We start from the raw sequence: 6000 nt of genomic DNA, 5'->3' as shown, positions 1-6000 counted from the left end.
GCTGTCATCTAGCAAAGCTGAATTTGACCAAGCAACCCCCCCGTACCAAAAAGCCCTTGATGAAAGCGGATACAATTTCACCCTCACCTATGAACCCACGCCAGGAAACCAGCCAAAAAAGAACAGAAAACGAAACGGCATCATCTGGTACAACCCCCCCATACAGCAAAAACGTCTCAACGAACATTGGACACAAATTCCTCAATCTGATTGACAAACACTTTCCCAAAGACAACAACCTAAGAAAAGTATTCAACAAGAACAACATCAAATTGAGCTACAGCTGCATGAACAATATACGACAAATCATCTCAAACCACAACAAAACAATTGCAAATGAGCCGTCGACCCCCAGTCAGAACGACTCCAAAACCAACAAAGCATGTAACTGTCGAAAGAAACCTGATTGCCCCCTCTTCGGGGGGTGCTTACAAACATCAGTTGTCTACCAATCTAAGGTAATACGCAAGGACATTAACACATCCGACACATATGTAGGATTAACCGAGGGTGAATTCAAAACCAGATGGAACAACCACAAGGCTTCTTTCAGGAACAAAAACCTGCGAAATACCACAGAACTCAGCAAACACATTTGGGACCTCAAAGACAATAATGTTGAATATTCAATAACATGGCAAATTCTTGCATCCAGCACACCTTACAATAGTGGTAATAAAAGATGCAACCTATGCTTGAAAGAGAAACTGTTTATTATTTACCGTCCAGACCTGTCATCCCTCAACAAGCGCAGCGAAATTGTAACAACATGCCGCCATAGACGGAAACACCTCCTAGGTAACACATGAGCCAATCACCACGCCCCTAGGCCAGCCTGTACCCACCCACTCTGTGCCCTATATAAACCATGGTATGCGAATGCTCCCATTAAAATCTCCTGACGATTGAGGGTACCCCCCCTCATGAAACAGGCCTGTAGAGAGGAAATAGTCTTGTGATTTTTTTTCCCCACACATACATATATTGCGCTCTACTACGGTATCGAGCACTATTTTTTGGATAACCTTATTAAGACATATATATATATATATATATATATATATATATATATATATATATATATATATATATAATACATATATATATATATATATATACATATATATATATATATATATACACACTGGTATATATATATATATATATATTTATATATATATATATATATATATATCCATCCATCCATCCATCTTCTTCCGCTTATCCGAGGTCGGGTCGCGGGGGCAGCAGCTTAAGCAGGGAAGCCCAGACTTCCCTTTCCCCAGCCACTTCGTCCAGCTCCTCCCGGGGGATCCCGAGGCGTTCCCAGGCTAGCCGGGAGAGATAGTCTTCCCAGCGTGTCCTGGGTCTTCCCCGTGGCCTCCTACCGGTCGGACGTGCCCGAAACACCTTCCTAGGGAGGCGTTCGGGTGGCATCCTGACCAGATGCCCGAACCACCTCATCTGGCTCCTCTCGATGTGGAGGAGCAGCGGCTTTACTTTGAGCTATATATATATATATATATATATATATATATATATATATATATATACATATATATATATATATATATATATATATATACATATATACGGATGTATATAGTATATATATATATATATAGTATATATATATATATATATATATATATATATATATATATATATATATATATATATATAGAGGCAGCACGGTGGAAGAGGGGTTAGTGCGTCTGCCTCACAATACGAAGTTCCTGAGTAGTCATGGGTTCAATCTCGGGCTCGGGATCTTTCTGTGTGGAGTTTGCATGTTCTCCCCGTGACTGCGTGGGTTCCCTCCGGGTACTCCGGCTTCCTCCCACCTCCAAAGACATGCACCTGGGGATAGGTTGATTGGCAACACTAAATTGGCCCGAATGTGTGAATGTGAGTGTGAATGTTGTCCGTCTATCTGTGTTGGCCCTGCGATGAGGTGGCGACTTGTCCAAGGTGTACGCCGCCTTCCGCCCGATTGTAGCTGAGATAGGCTCCAGCGCTCCCCGCGACCCCGAAGGGAATAAGCGGTAGAAAATGGATGGATGGATATATATATGTATATATATATATATATATATATATATATATATATATATTGACTGCTCAGACCTTCCTACCTTCAAAAGCCTTCTCAAAACACACCTCTTCAGATCTGCTTTTAACCAGTGATTAGTGTTCTTTGTCTTGTAATGTCCTGTCTTGTAAATGTCCAGTATTATTACGTATTTTACAATGTACTGCTTTTATATTTCCTGTATTTTATATTATTACTTTGAACTGTTTTATATTTTAATTTTTTATCCTGTAAAGCGTCTTTGAGTACTCTGAAAAGCGCTATACCAAATAAAATGTATTATCATTTTATATATATATATATATATATATATATATATATATATATATATATAAGGGTGTCCAAACTTGCCAGCCCCACTTTTTTTTCTCTCTTTTTTTTTTTTTTTAAATATGTATCAAGCCACTCAGGAGAATCATATTGTTGATGTAGATGCCCATGTACAGATTTGCATTACATTTCTCCTGTTGCCCTATTTGTATTTGACTTTATTAAATGGATATATTACATTTTGGGCGCAGTTGGATGGGAGCAGGAGGGCATAGAAAAAGACATGGGGGGGACATTGCGGGGACAAGAGGAGGATAAGATAGAGAGAGACAAATATTTAGTGCTCCCTTCAAGTTTGGCCCCAGGGATCCGGAAAAATAAATCACATATTAATTTTTATTTTTACCAACGCTTAAATCTCTAGATCAACTTTAGATCTATCAGTTGATTTAAAGTTGTAATTTATTTCATGTTTTATTCCTTTTTTTGTGAAAAAAAAACTGTTTTTAATGGCAAAAATACAAAATATGCAATATTTTCCCTCAAAAGATTCAACATGGAATATTTGATGTGAAGGAATTGGAGCCTTATAGGTCAATAATTCATAACAGCATTGCTTTTGATTCATTATTATTTTTTGAGCAACGACAGTTTAAAAAGATTATCCCACTAAAATTCTCACTTAAAAGTATTGATGTAAGTCATATATTTTTTTTTTACTTTTAAGGCTTATGTTTCTATATTAACTTCTGATCTAGCCATCGATTATAAGTTGTTGTTGTTTTATAGATTGTTTCACGCCCTTTTTGTCAAAAAATTTTTTTTTTTATATGGCTTGCTTTATGTCACAATCCGAAGATTTTAAGTTATTGTTTAAAAAGCCAGGCATTAACTGTGGCTGTAGGAAACCTCCCGATTAAGTTTAAAAAAAAAAAATACAAAAATCTTCATCACCTTTGATAGTCGCCAGGTACCTGGTCAAAAAAAAACTAATAATCGCCAGGGTCTCTAATTAGCACCGGACATGAACAACTGTGGCTGTAGGCAACCTTCTAAATATGTATATTTTTTAATGTATGAATAAAAAGGTCTATCACTTCAGGTAGTTTCTGGGTGCATAATCTAAAAGAGCAAATAACTGCCGGGGTCTCTAATTAGCAGCAGGCCTTAACTGTGGCTGTAGGCAACCTCCTGATTAAGTTTTAAAAAAAAAGAAGTAAATAATAGAAAAATCTTCATCACCTTCGATAGTCGCCAGCTGCCTGGTCTACAAAAAGTCACGCTTGCTACAAACACAAAATATGCAATATTTTCCCCCAAAAATTTTCAAAGTGGAATATTTGATGTGAATTAATTGGAGCCTTAAATAGGTCAATAATTCATAGTAACATTGATTTTGATTCATTGTTTTTGAGCAATGACAGTTTTAAAGAATAAAACAACCTGCATGGCAGCTTTGTGTTTTCTCAACGTTGCAACACTTTTTTTATGTTAAAATTTTTTTGTGTGTGTTTTTAGAATGTGCTACGGGCCGTTAAAAAATGAGTTGCTGACAGCAAATGGCCCCTGGGCCACACTTTGGACACCACTGATCCAAACCTAGTATGTTAAATATTTTTATTAGCATCCGAAGACATTTTGTTTAATGTTTGGCTTTAAAATTGTCAAAATATGTTGCTGTGATTGTTCCCTGTGGGAAGTAATTAGCAGGTGCACAGGCCTACTTTTCATATGCAGAGACTTCTCGGGCTTGTTTTATGTCACAATCCGAAGATATTAAGACATTTTTTTAAAAGCCAGAGTTTCTTCAAGGTCACATGTAGGTTTTAGAAGAGAAAGTCGCGATTACGCCGAGTGGAATCCCAGTGGGAGATGCAGCAGGGAGCCCGCTTTTAAAAAAGAAAAGACAAACTGACAGCGCTCAGACAAAAGAGAATGAAGATGTAGATGTCGGAGAGCCTGAAAGCCTCGACTAATAACTCCCATTTTACGCTACAGTTTGACTTTTTAACTGTCAAACTCCAAGCAGGAGGCTTTGAAAGCACGAGTGCAAGATATCTTACAATTACTTCGCATTAAAAAATTAATAAAAAATTGCTACAATCCTTCGATCATAATTAAAAAATAAACTTTGTTCTAGATCCTTCCTGAAACACGAGGCACTGAAGACAGGAGGAAAGATCGTCTCCTAACTGGTAAGAGAAGTGCTTTTTTTTTAATGTCTTTTAAATGGCGAGTAAGTGAAAAACATTTTTTTTTACAATCAACTCATAATGCTGGCTCAGCAGTTTATTTATCTATTTTTTTTTTTTAATAAATAAGTATTTATTTAAATGTTCATATTTTTTTAATATTATCTTTTTAATGTTTTTATAATTGTAATATTTCTAAGGCCCTTAACATTAACCACTAAAGGGTGAAAACTCGATTTACCACTGTTGTTGCCGTTATTATTATTATTATTATTATTATTATTTATTATCCATCCATTTTCTACCGCTTGTCCCGTTCGGGGTCGCGGGGGATGCTGGAGCCTATCTCAGCTGCATTCAGGCGGTAGGTGGACAAGTCGCCACTTTATTATTATTATTTTGTTTTTTAGTGTTGTGTTTGTGTGTCTTCTCACTTGCTCTGTGGATTGTTATAAAAAAAATAAAAATTCTTAAAATGTGTCATTTAGTATCATTTTATTATCAATTATTATTATTAATTATTATTATTATTATTATCATTATTATTAAATACATAACTGTAAATTATTTCATGATTTATTTAATTATTGATTTCATTATTTCATGTTATACAGTATTTCAGTGGTCCCCAACCACCGGGCCGCGGCCCTGTACCGGTCCGTGGATCGATTGGTATCGGGCCGCACAAGAAATAAAAAATAATAATAATTGTTTTTTGTTTTCTTTTATTAAATCAACATAAAAACACAAGATACACTTACAATTAGTGCACCAACCCAAAAAACCTCCCTCCCCCATTCACACTCATTCCCACAAAAGGGTTGTTTCTTTCTGTTATTAATATTTCTGGTTCCTACATTATATATCAATATAGATCAATACAGTCTGCAGGGATACAGTCCGTAAGCATGCATGATTGTATTTTTTTTATGACAAAAAATATATATATATAAATAAAATATCGGTCCGTGGGACAAATTTTCAAGCGTTGACCGGTCCGCAGTAACAAAAAGGTTGGGGACCACTGCAGTATTTAATCATTTAATTTCATTAATTAATGACACATGTAAGTAATTATTTATTTATTTAATGTTGTCACATTTGGTCCTCCATAAGTAGTCAGTGTGCAGCTTGGCTAACAGTGCAAATCTACCGCCCCCCCCCTTAAGATAATTCAAATTCAAATCACAACCAAGCATGTCTAAAACAGCCTAGCAACAAAAGTGTGTAGTGATAGTGTTTCTTCACCTGGCTCCTCCGTACTCAGCCATACTTTCGTCTGTGTGTGTGTGTGTGTGTGTGTGTGTGTGTGTGTGTGTGTGTGTGTGTGTGTGTGTGTGTGTGTGTGTGTGTGTGTGTGTTCTGGCAATGCTTACTTAATGGGGACATCACTCTGTTTACACAGTCACCTTTAGGGGACCTCTGACGGTATGGGGACAAAAAAAC

General features: G+C 36.5%; 1 long non-coding RNA gene across 2 annotated transcripts in view; it reads left to right on the top strand.

The window, feature by feature from the left end:
* LOC133622025 (uncharacterized) overlaps positions 1-6000 on the top strand; it is a 216975-nt gene that overhangs the window by 193108 nt on the left and 17867 nt on the right. For both annotated transcript variants that reach the window (XR_012051158.1, XR_009817736.2), the window contains one exon: positions 4503-4557. This is a non-coding gene — a long non-coding RNA (uncharacterized lncRNA). The remainder of the gene's footprint in view (positions 1-4502; positions 4558-6000) is intronic.

Source organism: Nerophis lumbriciformis, linkage group LG25, assembly GCF_033978685.3.
Source record: "Nerophis lumbriciformis linkage group LG25, RoL_Nlum_v2.1, whole genome shotgun sequence".
Classification (NCBI taxonomy): domain Eukaryota; kingdom Metazoa; phylum Chordata; class Actinopteri; order Syngnathiformes; family Syngnathidae; genus Nerophis; species Nerophis lumbriciformis.
Note: the sequence above shows the minus strand (reverse complement) of the source record. Positions and strands in the feature narration are given on the sequence as shown.